Source organism: Castor canadensis, chromosome 7, assembly GCF_047511655.1.
Source record: "Castor canadensis chromosome 7, mCasCan1.hap1v2, whole genome shotgun sequence".
In the NCBI taxonomy this organism is placed as follows: domain Eukaryota; kingdom Metazoa; phylum Chordata; class Mammalia; order Rodentia; family Castoridae; genus Castor; species Castor canadensis.
Genome location: NC_133392.1, coordinates 79,135,333 through 79,151,481, shown reverse-complemented (window position 1 = coordinate 79,151,481; position 16,149 = coordinate 79,135,333). Strand labels below are relative to the sequence as shown.

Sequence of the window (16,149 nt, the reverse complement as noted above, 5' to 3'; positions counted from 1 at the left end):
GAGGAAACTGAGCTCACAGGACTCCCCACTGCTGGGTGTTTGCTTGCCTCTTCTTGGTAAGTGTGAAAACTGGTTTGGGACCATAATTCCAAAAGATACGTTCATGAACACATAATCCCAAATACTGAAATCCCAAAGCATCAAAATCCCTAAAGTCTAAATCCCAAACATCACAATCCTGAGAGATTAAAATGCTGAATTTGAAATGCTGAAAAGTCAGAATCCCTAAAACCACAATTCTATTGAAAAGACAGGGAATCCAAGATGGCCACCAGAACACAGCCACAGACCTTCTGACCTCCATGATCCAGGGACTTTGATAAGAAGCTAGAGACCTGCTTGATTGAGGTAAAACACCAGGGAGAGCTGAAACATCAGCACTGTGAACCCCTAGCTCGTGAGAGGCCTCTCCATGCCACCATATACTGAAAGAAAGCCCTGCCCCATAGGCCCACGGAGCCACTGCTCCATACACTGTGGGTTCTCTGATCCTCCAGCCCTGCTCCTTTGCCCCACCAGGGCTGTGTTACCCCAAACTCCCACCCCTCAGAACAGCAGGATCTCCGTGGGACGAGCCCTTAAGGCCAGGGATCCATAGACATTTACATCTCCACCAGGCCATGCCCCCTGACTCCCAGGCCTGCACAGACCTGTATGATCTCTGCTCTGCCAGTACACGCCCCCAAAGCCTGCCGCTGGAGATACAAACCCTCATGATCTCCATTTCTGCTGGGCCATGCCCCCAAGGCCTGCACAGCCCTGCACAATATTCACTCCACAAGCCTGTGCCCCTAAGGCCTGCAAAGCTGGGGAACCACACACGCAGGATCTCCATTCTGCTGGACCGTGCTCCCCAAGTCTGTCAAGCCAGGATCATAGACACACAGGATCTCCACTCTGCTGGCCTGCGCCCTTCAGGCATGCCAAGCCCATGCTCCAAAGGCCCGCAAAGGCCTCCACCCCAAGGCCCGTGGGACCCCACCCACCATCCACTTGCCACAGGAAGGCTCCAAAACTACCTAAGAGACACATATAGACAGGTCTGGATGCTAAAGAACTAGCATCAGAACAACTGAGACTGCAATTCTACTGTCCCAGAACTAGTGATTTCTTTCTTTTTTTTTTTAATTTTAATTTTAATTTTTTTTCCCTTCTTTAAGAGATTTGCTGCCTGGCTTACTGTTTGATTATCCACCATCTCTACCATTTTTTTCTCTTTTCCTCACTACTCTATTCCTTTTATCTTTCCATCTCTCTCTCTTTTTTATCCTTCTTTCTTGGTTTTGTTAGTATCAATATTGTTACCCAACCAATACTAAATTACACATACTTCAGGGATAGAAACATTACCTAGTGGAAATATGGGAAGAAGAAAAAGTGAAGGAAACCATTCCCCCCCACCAAATAAAGTTCTATAGGATTTAGAGCAAAATGAAGAAAATGGATTCCCAGACCCAGATTCCAACAAAACAAAAATAAACTATACCAAGGAACCCAACAAAGCCCACAAGAATGCCATGAAAGAAGAAATCCTACAAGTAATTAATGAGAACTTCAAAGAGATGTTACTAGACATGGTCAACCAAAACGTACAGGAGGCACTTGAGAAATTCCAAGAGGACAAAACTAAAGAATATGAGAAAATACAAAAACAAATAAATGAAATCACAGAAGTCCTAAATAAACCAAACTGAAACTGAGACCACACAAACAGAGAGATAAATGAATTAACGTAAAAAATTGACAATATTAAAGAGGAAGTAATCCATGATATGGAAAACCTCAGAAAAAAGAATGAAACAGAAATACAAAACAAAATGGAAGGCATTCCAGCAGAATACAAAAACAGAAGACAAAATCTCAGAACTTGAAGATGAAATGGTAATTAAAGGAAAAACTGAAGAACTATTAGTTAAACAACTCAAGACCTGTGAAAAGAAAATGCAGGAACTCACTGACTCCATCAAAAGACCAAACCTGAATATCATGGCATTGAAGAAGGAGAAGAGATGCGAGGTGTAATATATTCAACAAAATAATAACAGAAAACTTCCCAAATCTAGAGAAAACTGTGCCCATTCAGGTACAGGAAGCCTCCAGAACACCAAACAGACCTGACCAAAATAGAACTACCTCACAACATATTGTCATTAAAACAACAAGTACAGAGACTAGAGAAAGAATATTGAAGGCTGTAAGAGAGAAAAAACAAATAACATACAAAGGTAACCCCATCAAAATCACAGCAGACTTCTCAACAGAAACATTAAAAGCAAGAAGAGCATGGAGTGAGGTCTTCCAAGCACTGAATGAAAATAACTTCAACCCTAGGATACTCTACCCAGCAAAACTATCATTCAAAATAGATGGAACAATAAAAGTCTTCCATGATAAGTAGAAACTAAAACAATATGTGACCACCAAGCCACCACTACAAAAGATTCTCCAAGGAATTCTGCACACAGAAAATGAAAGCAAGCAAAACCATGAAAGGGCAGGCAATACCAAACCACAGGAGAAGAAAAGGCAAGAAAGTAAAGAGTAACACTGATTCAGCTACACACAATCAAACCCTTAATCAAGAAAGACAACTACATGACAGGGATCACCACGTATTTATCCATACTAACACTGAATGTTAGTGGACTTAATTCCCCCATCAAAAGACACCGATTGGCAAACTGGATTAAAAAGGAAGATCCAACAATCTGCTGCCTACAGGAGACCCACCTTATCAACAGAAATAAGCACTGGCTGAAAGTGAAAGGCTGGAAGAAGATTTACCGAGCCATTGGTCCCTGAAAACAGGCAGGGATAGCAATACTTATCTCAGAAAAAGTAGACTTCAAACCTACTTTGATCAAATGAGATAAAGGACACTCCATACTAATAAAAGGGGAAATACAACAAAAGGAAATAACAATTATCAATTTATATGCACCCAACATCAATGCACCCAATTTCATCAAATATACTCTGAAGGATCTAAAAACATATAGACACTCCACCTATCACCAATAGATAGGTCATCCAAACAAAAAAACAATAAAGAAATCCTAGAAGTAAATCACACCATAGATCAAATGGACCTAGCTGATGTCTACAGAATATTTCATCCAACTTCCACACAACATACATTCTTCTCAGCAGCCCATGGAACCTTCTCCAAAATTGATCATATCTTAGGGCACAAAGCAAGCAAATATAAGAAAATAGAAATAATCCCATGCATTCTGTCTGACCACAATGTATTAAAACTAGAAATACACAAAACAGTAGTAAACAATTGGAAGCTGAACAACACATTACTCAATGATGAATGGGTCACAGATGAAATAAAAGAGGATATTAAAAGGTTCCTGGAAGTTAATGAAAATGAAAACACACCCTACTGGAACCTATGGGACACAGCAAAGGCAGTCCTGAGTGGAAAGTTTATAGCCATGAGTGCATATATCAAAAGGACAGAAAGATCTCAAATCAATGACCTAACACTACAGCTGAAACTCCTAGAAAAACAAGAACAAACAAACCCCAAAACAAGCAGAAGGAAAGAAATAATTAAGATAAGTGCTGAAATCAATGAAATAGAAACAAAAAAAAACATACAAAGAATAAATGAAACAAAAATCTGGTTCTTTGAAAAAATAAATAAGATTGACAGACCCCTGGCAAACCTGACTAAAATGAGAAGAGAAAAAATCCAAATTAGTAAAATCAGAAATGCAAAAGGAGAGATAACAACAAACACTATGGAAATCCAGGGAATCATCAGTGACTACTTTGAGAACCTATACTGTAATAAATTTGAAAATCTCGAAGATTATGGACAGATTTCTAGAAATTTACAACCACCCAAAACTGAACCAAGAGGATATTAATCACCTGAATAGATCTATAACATAAAAAGAAATTGAAGCTGCCATCAAAAGCCTCCCAAAAAAGAAAAGTTCAGGACCTGACGGATTCACTGCTGAATTCTATCAGACATTTAAAGAAGAACTGATACCAACCCTCCTTAAACTGTTCCACGAAATAGAAAGGGAAGGAACACTGCCAAACACATTTTATGATGCCAAAATTACTTTTGTCCCAAACCCAGACAAAGACTCCTCCAAAAGGAGAACTACAGGCCAATTTCTCTAATGAACATCGATGCAAAAATCCTCAATAAAATAATGGCAAACCGAATCCAACAACATTCAGGAAGATCATTCACCACGACCAAGTTAGCTTCATCCCAGGGATGCAGGGGTGGTTCAACACACGAAAATCTATAAATGTAATACAGCACATCAATAGAACCAAAGACAAAACCACTTGATCATCTCAATAGATGCAGAAAAAGCCTTCGACAGGATCCAATACCACTTCATGATAAAAGCTCTAAGAAAACTAGGAATAGAAGGAAAGTGGAAAGTACCTCAACATTGTAAAGACTATATATGACAAACCTACAGCCAGCATTATACTTCATGGTTAAAAACTGAAACCATTCCCCCTAAAATCAGGAACGAGACAAGGATGCCCATTATCCCCACTCCTATTCAACATAGTACTGGAATTTCTAGCCAGAGCAATTAGGCAAGAAGAAGAAATAAAAGGAATACAAATAGGTAAAGAAACTGTCAAAATATCCTTATTTGCAGATGATACAATCCTATACCTTAAATACCCAAAAAACTCTACCCAAAAACTCTTAGACACCATAAACAGCTACAGCAAGGTGGCAGGATAAAAAATCAACCTATAAAAATCATTAGCTTTTCTATACACCATAACGAACAAACTGAGAAAGAATATATGAAAACAATTCCATTTACAATAGCCTCAAAAAAATCAAATACCAAGCAGTAAACTTAACAAAGGATGTGAATGAACTCTTCAAGGAGAATTACAAACTCCTGAAGAAAGAGATAGAGGAAGATTACAGAATATGGAAAGATTTTCCGTGCTCATGGATCTGTAGAATCAACATAGTAAAAATGGCTATACTACCAAAAGCAATCTACATGTTTAATGCAATTACCATCAAAATCCCAATGACTTTCATCACTGAGATTGAAAAATCTACCCTAAAGTTCATTTGGAAACACAAAAGACCGCATATAGCCAAGGCAATATTCAGCAAAAAGAGCAATGCTGGAGGTATCACAAAACCTGACTTCAAACTATACTACAAAGCAATAGCAATAAAAACAGCATGGTACTGGTACAAAAACAGACATGAAGATCAGTGGAACAGAATAGAGTACACAGATATGAACCCAACTACACCCAACACAACTATACCCACCTCATTTTTGACAAAGGTGCCAAAAACATACGATAGAGAAAAGACAGCCTCTTCAACAAATGTTGCTGGGAAAAGTGGTTACCCATCTGCAAGAAACTGAAACTAGATCCATGTCTATCACCCTGTACTAGTATCAACTCAAAATGGATCAAGGACCTAAATATCAGACCTAAAACTCTGAAGTTAGTACAGGAAGGAGCAGGAAACACTCTGGAACAAATAGGTATAGGCAAAGACTTCCTCAATAGAACCCCAGCAGCCCAGCAACTAAGAGAAAGGATGGACAAATGGGACTTCATAAAACTAAAAAGTTTCTGCACAACAAAAGAAATGGTCTCTAAACTGAAAAGTTTAGAGACTATTTGAAACTTCTTGAAAATCTAAAAGTTTAGAGTTTCACCCACAGAGTGGGAGAAAATATTTGCCAGCTATACATCAGACAAGGGGCTGATAACCAGAATATACAGGGAATTTAAGAAACTAAACTCTCCTAAAATCAATGAACCAATTAAGAAACGGGCAACTGAACTAAACAGAACTTTTTCAAAAGAAGAAATTCAAATGGCCAAAAAAACACATGAAAATATGCTCATCATCTCTGGCCATAAAGGAAATGCAAATCAGAACCACATTAAGATTCCACCTCACCCCTGTTAGAATAGTCATCACCCAAAATACCATCAACAAAAAGTGCTGGTGAGGATGTGGGAAAAAAAGTAATCCTAATCCGCTGCTGGTAGGAATGCAAGCTGGTGCAACTACTCTGGAAAAAAATGTGGAGACTTCTTGAAAATCTAAACATAGATCTGCCATATGATCTAGCAATCCCACTCCTAGGGATAAACCCAAAGGAGTGCAACACAGGTTACTCCAGAGGCACCTGCACACACATGTTTATTGCAGCGCTATTCACAGTAGCCAAGTAATGGAAATAACCAAGATGCCCCACTACTGATGAATGGATCAAGAAAATGTGGTACTTGTACACAGTGGAGTTTTACTCTGTCATGAAGAAGAATGAAATCTTATCATTTGCAGGTAAATGGATGGAACTGGAGCACATCATTCTGAGCGAGGTCAGTCAGGCTCAGAAGACCAAATATCATATGTTCTCCCTCATATGTGGACTTTAGATCTAGAGTAAACACAGCAATGTGGTTGGACTTGGATCACAAGAAAAGGGGAGAACACATACGGGAAATATAAGAATAGGTAGAAAACCCAAAACATGAAAGCATTTGATGTCCCCACTCCAGAGGAACTAATATAGAAACCTTAAAATGACAGGTTATTATGAGCAGGGGATCAGATACCAAGGTAAAGATCAGTTAGAGTTGAGTCAACATGGGTCATAACACATGGGTACATGAAAGCAATAGTAGGAATCTCTCTGTATAGCTATCCTTAACTCAACTAGCAAAAATGCTTTGTCTTCCTTATTCTGCTTATGTCTTCTCTTCAACAAAATTAGTGATAAGGGCAGAACAGGACCTGCCTGGAACTGAGAGGGGGGGGAGTGTGAGGGAAGGCACAGGGTGAAGAAATGACCCAAACAATGTATGCACGTGTGAATAAATAAACAAACAAACAAAGAAAAGACAGACTACATAAGAGGAAGAATGTTGAGCTCCAGAAAAGTGCATTTCGGATATACACAGGATAGAAGCCTCATGATAGGCAGAACCAGTACCTGGAAGCCTGGTGGAGTGTTATCTTGGGCATGTGTGAGGATTTTCATGGGGAATTAGTGTGTAATTCCTGCCAGCAATAACCAGACTTTCTAATGGACAGCATTCACTTTCAAAGCTTGTAGGCCACAATCACTGTCCAAATACAAGGGCAAAGTTCAAAGTTCACAGCAGTGAACACAGCCTACACCACACTGCCATCCTGTGCACAACTGCAGATGCCACATCAATTTCTTCCACAGAACTCAGCTTTCTACCCTCTTGTGCAGTCTTCTTTTCCAATGGGAATTGTAGGTTTGGGCTTTCATCTTTTTGGATTGTAATTTTTTTCAGGATTTTAGACTTTGGGGGTTTGATCTTTCAAGATTTCAGCATTCAGGCTCACAGCATTGGAATTGTGTCTTCTAAGATGAAGACTGGCCCTCGTGCATACCATTTGTCTCGCTCCTCTGCCCTCCCTCTCCCTGGGCTTCCAAAAGCTGATCTTTGCTCTGCTGCCCTGTAGAGAACAGGTAAGACCTCGTGATCCTTATCTGTGACAATGGTCTCTCCTACCTCTGTGCCCACCCTGTGGTCCTCCTCTCCATCTGGCTCAGGCAAGAACTCCTCTCCTTCATCTTCTCAAACAATATTTTGTGATTGTTCTCTCCTAATTCCAACTTCTTCCTCTCAACCTATGTTTCTAATCCATTGGTTTTTGAACACTCTCAAAACCCATCCCTAAACTACAGGCAGACCCTCTAACAAGCCCTCCAAACTCTCTTTCTGCCCTTCTGTTCTGTTCCCACAGCCAGATTCTCTCATGGTGCCTGTGCTTCCTGTTTCCCTGACTCTCTCTCCTCACTTCTTACTGATAAGAAATATGACTGGATAGGAAGTGTCATCTGTGAGCATGCTGGTCACAGAGGGGATTGATTATAGGGGACAATCCCAGCCTTGGAACGGTGTACAGAGAAAGGGCTTCTAGAAGGGGTATCTTCTTGCCTCTTTAGCTATCTTTCTGAATGTGGTATTTCTGAGACCATGTGATTATAATAAGATTATAGAGATCTTCAGCTTCTCTGTGATGTTCGTGGACTCCTCACCTGGAATATGTTCTCCTACTTCTCACTGGTGGATTCACCTCAGAAGTGTTTTGTTTAAAAGGGAAGCTCTCTGTTCCATGGGAATCTCAAAGTTATGAGTTGTGCACACCTGTAATCCCAGCACTCAGGAGGCTGTGGCAGGAGGATTATAAACTCAGCATCAGCCTGCTCTACATAGCAAGACCATGTCTTAAAACATGAAGAAAAGAAGTTATGGATTGTCCTGAGCAATCTCACAGTGGGCTGGATGCTACAGAATCTCCTAGGCCCACTAAAATTCATCAACGTACATATCGTCCCTCCATATCTGTGGGTCTCACATTGGTGGATTTGACCAACCAGCGGTCAAAAATATTCAAGAAAAAATATCTCTGTACTGGACATATACAAACCTTTTTTGTCATTAAAATCCTCTAAAAATATAATCTTGCAACTATTTGCAAGGAACTGCATTGTATTCAGTATAACAAATCATCTAGAGGTGACTTAAAGTATATGGGAGGAGGTACATAGGTTTTATGCATATACCACATCATTTTATGTAAGAAACTCTAGCATCCACAGATTGTGGCATCCTCAGGGGTCCTGGAGCCAATCCCCCATGAACATCAAGGGACAATTGGTTGGGAAAATTAAGGAGCCAAGGTCCCCAGTCAGGACTCCAGATCTGAGGGGAACTGGGGTTTGGGAAGGTCTGAGGTGCCCCCAGCTAAAAAGGAACTTGGCAACGGCTCCTTTTCCAATGGGAACCCTTCCCGTGAGATAACAAAAGACATAGTTGGCAGCTCATTCAGTGGACGTGTGCCTCATCCTTCAGTGGACATGGGCCCCATCCTGTCTGGTCTGGAGAAGGATGGAGAGAAGAGGTTCACCATGGCTCTCTTAGCCAAACAGCTCCATGTACATATTTCATTCAGTGTTCACTCCAATCCCCTAAGCATGGACTATGCTCCAAGTTAGGGCTGCTGAAAGCAAAACATCAAAGGGCTGAAAACCTTTTTGTTCTCATTTCTCCTTGGAGATAAGTCACACCACCCAGGAGTCAGCTATCAGCTTAGCCAATCTGTTGATCTTAGTGCAAGCAGATTGATACTTAAATTTGACCAAAGGATAGACATTGATTATGCTTTTAAGGTCCTGCAGAACCCAGCTCACATCTCCCCTGTATGCTCCAGAGTTCCATGTCCTTACCAAACCATGCAACTCCAGATGAAACCTCCTGACAGGCAGACACTACCTATGTTTACTCAGAGTTTTCTTAAGACAGGGTGACTGTCCAGACCATCTCCACTGCCCCAGTGCCCAACACCTCTTGCCTTTTCTTTTAATGTCTGTTTTTCCAGGCTCCAAGTCATTTCTGGGGCCATTCTCAAGACTTCTCTGGCTTCTCTCAGGCTCTTCTAAAAGCCCTCCTTTTGCATTAAATAAAAGGCAAGCTAAAACATTCCCTGAATCCAGAGGCTCTGGCTTTGTATGCCCTGCAATTTTTCAAGAATGAGAAAAGAATACCAAAAGCCAAAAACTTCTTTGAGAAATGAGTCAGAGGCCTGAAAGTCACTCCCACACAGTGGACTGTGTCCCCATGGGTTGATACCTTGGCTCTGCTCTGGATATTACACATGCTGGGGAAAGGTCTGACATGTTAATGCCTGGGACTCCGCACAGCTTACAGAGAGCTCCTCTGCCTTCAAAAGCTTCTGTGCTAATCAAAGGTGATTAAAGCCAGGCCCCCGCTGGAGGCGTTATTTCACAGCTCCCAACAAGTAAGGAAAAACAGAGATGATTATCTGACCAGCATGGCAGATTTGTTCCTTTCTATAAAAATATACATGCTGACAAAACAGACTTGGAGATTTATAATTTGTCTGATTTGATCACCTTTCAACACAGGAAACCCTGGCTTGTGTATTCTACCAAAGGGGCTGCAATGGGCTTATGCATGGAAGACCAGGCCCAGCCCGAGACCCAGGACTAGAGCTTGACTTCTGTGTCACATTGAATGTCAACTTCAAGATCCAGGGTCAGAATTCCAGCCCCCACACAGTACAGAGTCCTCTGCACTCCTGCAAGCCCTGGGTTGATGGTTTTGCGACACAGGGTCTGCTGTGACATATGCGTCTGTACAAGACCATGAGGCCCTTTGTCTTCACTGGGGGTCCACGAGGCCTCTCCTGAAGCGTCACAGGCTTCTCCCTGGGAAATTGGGGCACTTCTCTTCCTTTGACAGAGACACGAAGGGGGACGAATTAGTCTGTTCATTTCTGTCTAGATAGCAGCCTCTGCCTGGGCCATCGGCATGGTAATTAATCATAGGACAGACCCAAAGGACATCTTTCATCATGGTGAGGGCTCAGTCAGAGAAGTCTCAGCCTCATGGAGATGGAAGATTCATGGGAGCCAGAGAGGGGAGAAGGTACTACTGGCTGGTGCCATCAGCCTCTGGCAGTGACCATCCTCTGGCCTGGAGTGAGGAAAGGTGTTTTCAACCTTTTCAAAAATATGCAAAGCAAAATAGTGAGATCTATTTTCAATCTACAAAATTAGTATATTTTAGAAGAATAATTTTGATAAACCAAGAATGGATGGCTACACTCAGATGTTATTTTGTGTGTGGCAGAGGGTATATATATTGGTACACATTTTCTTTCAAAACAGCAGAATATTTTCAAGGAAAGTAAAGATGTAAACAAAGAGATATGTTTCAATTTTCTCATGGAAGCTCTATTTTAAAACTAAGAATTTGAGAACAAACTCAAAAATACAAAAGGTGTGATGCTGTATTAGTATGCTAAGCTATGCAGCAGTAACAAACAAATGCTGAAATCTCAGTGGTTTGGCACCACAAAGGTTTATTTCTCACCCAAATTCTCATGTAGATCAGATACCTCCAGGCAGCTTTCCCCTAAGCACTGACTTTGAGATCCAGGCTGCTTCAGAACCTGTGGTTCTGTTATCCATAGGTGGTGATGAGATAAACCAGGCATAGTATTGTCACCATCATTTCTGCTCATAATCATTTTTCAGAACTCAAACTGAAAGGGAAAGTTGAATGTGCAGAGGTACCAAGTGTTTGGAAAGAAGATGTGGTGTGAAGAACTGGAAACATTGACTTTACCAGTGCCTTAGTCTGTTTTGTGTTGTTGTAACAAAATACCTTAGGCTAAGTACTTTATAAAGAAATTAGGCTTATCACTTCACAGATAAAGAAGCTAACAGTCCAAGATCAGGACCATATGTGTTGAGCCACTGGTGAGACTCTCTTTGCTAAATCACAACATGGGAGATGGTGTCACATGGTGGAAGTACACTGGAGAGTGATCATGTGGTAAGAAGGGAATCAAGAGACCAGAGGAACCAGGCTCACTCTTTTCTGTCTCACTCTCACAGGAACTAATCCAACCCTGCAAGACCTGACCAACTTCATAAAACTAGCATTGATAGTTCACAAGGACCATCATGACTCATCACCTTCCACTCATCCCCACCTTCTAAGGTCCGCCATCTTTCAAGACAGTCCTATTGGGGACCAACACTCAGGATGAGTTTGGGCCAGAACAAGTCAGACCTGAAACACAACGACCACTAGTGGTTAAATGAAACTGTGCTTTTTGCAAAGGAGTTTCATGAGACCAAGGAAAGACAGCTCTCAGACAGTGTTCAATGAGACATGGATATCTTCCCAAGCTCACATGTTAAGCAAAACAAGGACACTACGACAAATAACTATGGATGATGCATTGTCCCCAAATATGCAAACAAGCACATGTGTTTGCACACATGACATCAGCATGCTAACTGGGCTAATTTTAGGCTGAAGCAATTTTTTTCTTCTTCATTCTTTTTCAACTACTCCTCAAGTTCTCTTCAACAAACACACTTCATTCTCAAAATAAAAATTAGTGAAAGTTATCATCTAAAAGTGTAATTAATACTGCTAGGTGTGATGTTGCATACCTACAGACTCAGCTACTCAGGAGGCATAGGTAGGAAAATCACAGTCCTAGGCCAGCCCAAGCAAAATCAGGAGACCCTATCTGAAAAACAAACTAAAAATGGAAAGGAATTGGGGGTGTGGCTCAAGAGGTAAGAGTGCTTACCAAGCAAGCACTGAGTTCAATCCCCAATACACCAAAAACTAAATAATAAATAAATAAATGTGGTTAATACCTAGGCTACGTATGATACATGTAAAGAGCAATAATCACAAAGTGACAATGAGGCAGCCAGAGCGGGGCTATGTTTATTCCAGTTCTTAGACCAGCATTGAGTAAGTTTCTGGATAATTCCGCCAGCCCCTCAGAAGCTCCACTGAGATGAGCTACTGTTACTGATGAGAATATGTGTATCTGGGGCAGAGGAGTTTCAGAAGGGACTGATAGTGCAGTACCTGGCCTGGAGGTGGAAGACAAAGGACGCTTTCTAGGTTGGCACACATTATGGCTCCTCTGATAGCTGAACCTTGTCTCCAGGGTTGTCATGAATAGAAAAAACAGTGTTTCCAAATTGTGTTCTCAATGTACCTAGTGATAAAAGCATTCCATCATTTAGGGACGAGCTGGATTTAGTCAAGATAAGCAGACTGCTTTATTGCAGGGTTTATTGGAGCTCCAAATACACTAATGTGTTCCCTAAGTCACAGATAGAATCAGATATAACACATAACATGCTCCAAATGACTCCACCAAGGAGCCCTTCTTCTAGGAACATCCTTTGGGACCAGAACTCTGCTAAACACTATGGGAAAGTGGTCATTTGCTGAGATACTTAGTAAAGGGTAGATGTAATATATTGGCTGTAGCCAGGGTTTGCTGGCCTTGCATTATGCAGGAGGAAGGTGAAAGGCCATGTGGCAGGGCCTCAGCCCCAGCCTCTGCTTTGCTCATCCCTTGATCCAGCCCTGCCACATCCGGAGGGTGGCAGATGAGCTGTTGGGGATTGTCTGCTTGAAAGAGCCTGGATCCTCCTGTAATGGGCTTCATCCTAAGAAAAAGACTGGAAATTTACAGACCATTCTTTGTCATTGGGATTGTCCTCTGTTCACAGAATCCACCTAAATTCTAGGACAGAGACTTGTACTAAAGCCATGTTCCTATTGAGTGGGATGAGGCCATTGTGAGCACGAGGCATGAACAACATTGACTCTGGCTGCTTAACATGTTGGGACAGATCACAGACATTGGGACAGACAGGAAAGGACAGACACCATACTGTGGCTCAAGAAATCTGAATCACACCCAACTTCAGAAGGAGATGGAGGAAGATGGGGGTTTATGACATCTGGAAGAGGCAGAACCTTGGACATATGGTTTTCTCTTCCCATCCTTTAAGAAAATACAAGGGAGGGGCCCAGGGTCTAGGAAAGCATACAAGAACATGATGGCTGCAAACTGAATGCCTGCAGGGACCAGGCAGGCAATACACTAAACCAAGCAGGTGGCAACAAGGGGTAGTGGGAAATTGCAGGGCCCTTGTCCCATCCTGAACCAAAGTGTTGACTCACTCTAGCAAATTGTGCAAAACTTTGGGCACATGATGTCAGGTTTTCCAATTACCAAAGAAAAGTCAGAAAGCCAAGTTTTTAAGATAAAATATATTCATAGCCAGTTGCAGCACAAACTCATTGAGTTCAACGTACTCAGCCAAACCCTCAGTCATCTTCCATAGCCCTCTGCCACTCCACATGGTCCACACACTGCCTCCTTCTCTCTCAGTGCTTCCAGAATCTGACCTCCTGTTATCACCCAAACCTGGCCACTCACCATCTCCGGTTCCTGGATTCCTGAAGTAGCTCCTCACTTCACACTCCACATAGATGCCAAAGTGAACTTACAAAAACCAAAAAGCATCATGACACACCTCATTCAATAGTCTTCTGTGGTCCTTCATTACAGGCAAAGGTAAAGATAAAGTCCATACAGCTTCCCATAAGGTCTTTATACCTAGCCTGCCCCCCACCCAACCCCAACCCAACCAAGTACCACTTCCCTCATTTCTTACCATCTGCTCCATGCTCACTTTGCTGGTCCCTATTCTGACATCCCAGGTGTGCTCTCACTCAGTGAGCACTTACTGTTTCCCCTGCCAGTGATGCTCTTGGCCCAGCCACCACCACACTTCCTTCTTCATCTACTTGGGCTCTTTGCTTAAATGCTATCTTCTAGGAGAGGACTTCTCTGAGCAACCTACTTAAAACTACAGCTCCCTCCTGATCCTCCCCAGCCTCCTTATCTCTTTTTCTCTACAACACTTAGCACTATCTGATACTTTACATTTTTCTCACTATTTCTCAATGCTATGTCTCTCAAAATGAAAGTGCATGACTTCACAGGAAAACTTGGTTGGTGTGTGTTGTTCACTGGTATGTTTCCAGCCCACCAAAACCAGAGAAGTAATTGTGAGGATGGAAGAAAGGAAAATAAATGAGCAAACTGTCTCACTGAATGAGAACGCATTCGAAAGGCCAACTGATAAAATTCTGAGGGATAAATCATAATCTGAGACCAAGCTCAGAAGAGAAGAATCCAGAGGAAAATGACATTCTTCCAGGTAAGAACTGCTTTGTTCATATTCCTCCTTGTCAGTGTCCCCATCATAACTCTGTGACCAGCCAGCCAGCACCAAAAGACTATTGTTCTTCTGGATATTGAGGAGAAAGCTCCAGACTGTGGCCATCTTCCTTCCTTCTCCTTCCTTCCTTCCTTCTTTCCTTCTCCTTCCTTCCTTCCTCCCTCCCTTCCTTCTTTCATTCCTTCCTTCCTTCCTTCCTGCCTCCCTTCCTTCCTTCCTCCCTCCCTTCCTTCCTTCCTCCCACCCCTCCTTGCTTCCACCCTTCCTTCCATCCTTCTTTCTCCTTCCTTCCTTCCTCCCTCCCTTCCTTCTTTCATTCCTTCCTTCCTTCCTCCCTCCCTCCCTTCCTTCCTCCCACCCCTCCTTGCTTCCACTCTTTCTTCTTTCCTTCTTCCCACCTTTCCTTTCATCCTTCCTCCCATCCTTCTTTCCTTCCTTCCTTAATTACTTTTTAGTTTCTCTGGGGTGGAAATACAGCCAAAAGACCCTGGTCCAATCACAACAATGCTGTGGCCCTAAGATTTTTCTGCTGTGAAATAAAATAGACAGTCTCTTGGAAGTCCCTGCTGTGCTAAGACATTAAGATTCTAAAATTCTTCAGGACTTCAATTTTATATGTACACACAAGCTGTTTCTGTCTGAAAAGTGGGCTCCAGGGAGATTTAGCAGCTTCATTGCATCTGAGACACACTTTAGTGGCTCTCTTGTGTATCATCATACAACAGGAAAATAATTACTATGATGGACAAGCAGGACAGATTCATAAATGTCTAGTCAGTGTCAGAATACATTTCCATGCTACTTCACAGCTAATCTGGGACTGCTGACAAGAGTCTGTGAAGAGGGACATTAAGGCATAGAAAGTCCATGATCAGTCAGATGGGACACAAAGTTAATTAATATTCCTTCCCCATTACCCTTACTTGGACTCAGAAGTGTGGCCTTCTAGGATGGTGCTGTTTCAGACAATAAGAAAAGAATGGCCACAACACTTCATTTTTCTTCATCAACTGTGGTTAAAATAAAAGGGCCTTTAGAAGACAACAGTAATAACAGACAAGTACCAGATGGAGACAATTAGCCAAATGCCTATCAGCCAGGTGGTTCCAGGCCCACGCATTCCATCTCTATTCACCAAACCATTACGATGGATGAGGAATGCCTGTCCCCAATAGACAGACACTTGAGATGCTTTCAGATTCTAGCCAATGCCCTTGTGTCACCTTTTAAGAACAACCAGCTTAAGGCCAGAGGGCCATCTTTGAAATTCTTACCCTGCCCAAAGTGGCTCCCTTTGGGCTCATTTAATACAGTGGGTTCATCTAATACAGAGCAGGGTCAGGTGATGGCAATGCAGGATTAGTGCTTCTCTACCCTACTTTATAGGGATTGTCACCTTGTCCAGAGAAGGCTGCTCCATTCCAAATTTGGTGTGGTTTGCCCCTTCTGCTTCCTGCCCTACAGCTCAGTTTTCTGAGGTTCTTTAAGGGAAGCATAAGTAGGTTTATCTTCT

The 16,149-nt window shown here is 42.1% G+C and overlaps 1 long non-coding RNA gene across 6 annotated transcripts in view; it reads right to left on the bottom strand.

Moving 5' to 3' along the window:
- LOC141424839 (uncharacterized) overlaps window positions 1–16,149 on the bottom strand; it is a 136,778-nt gene that overhangs the window by 94,081 nt on the left and 26,548 nt on the right. The window lies entirely within an intron of this gene.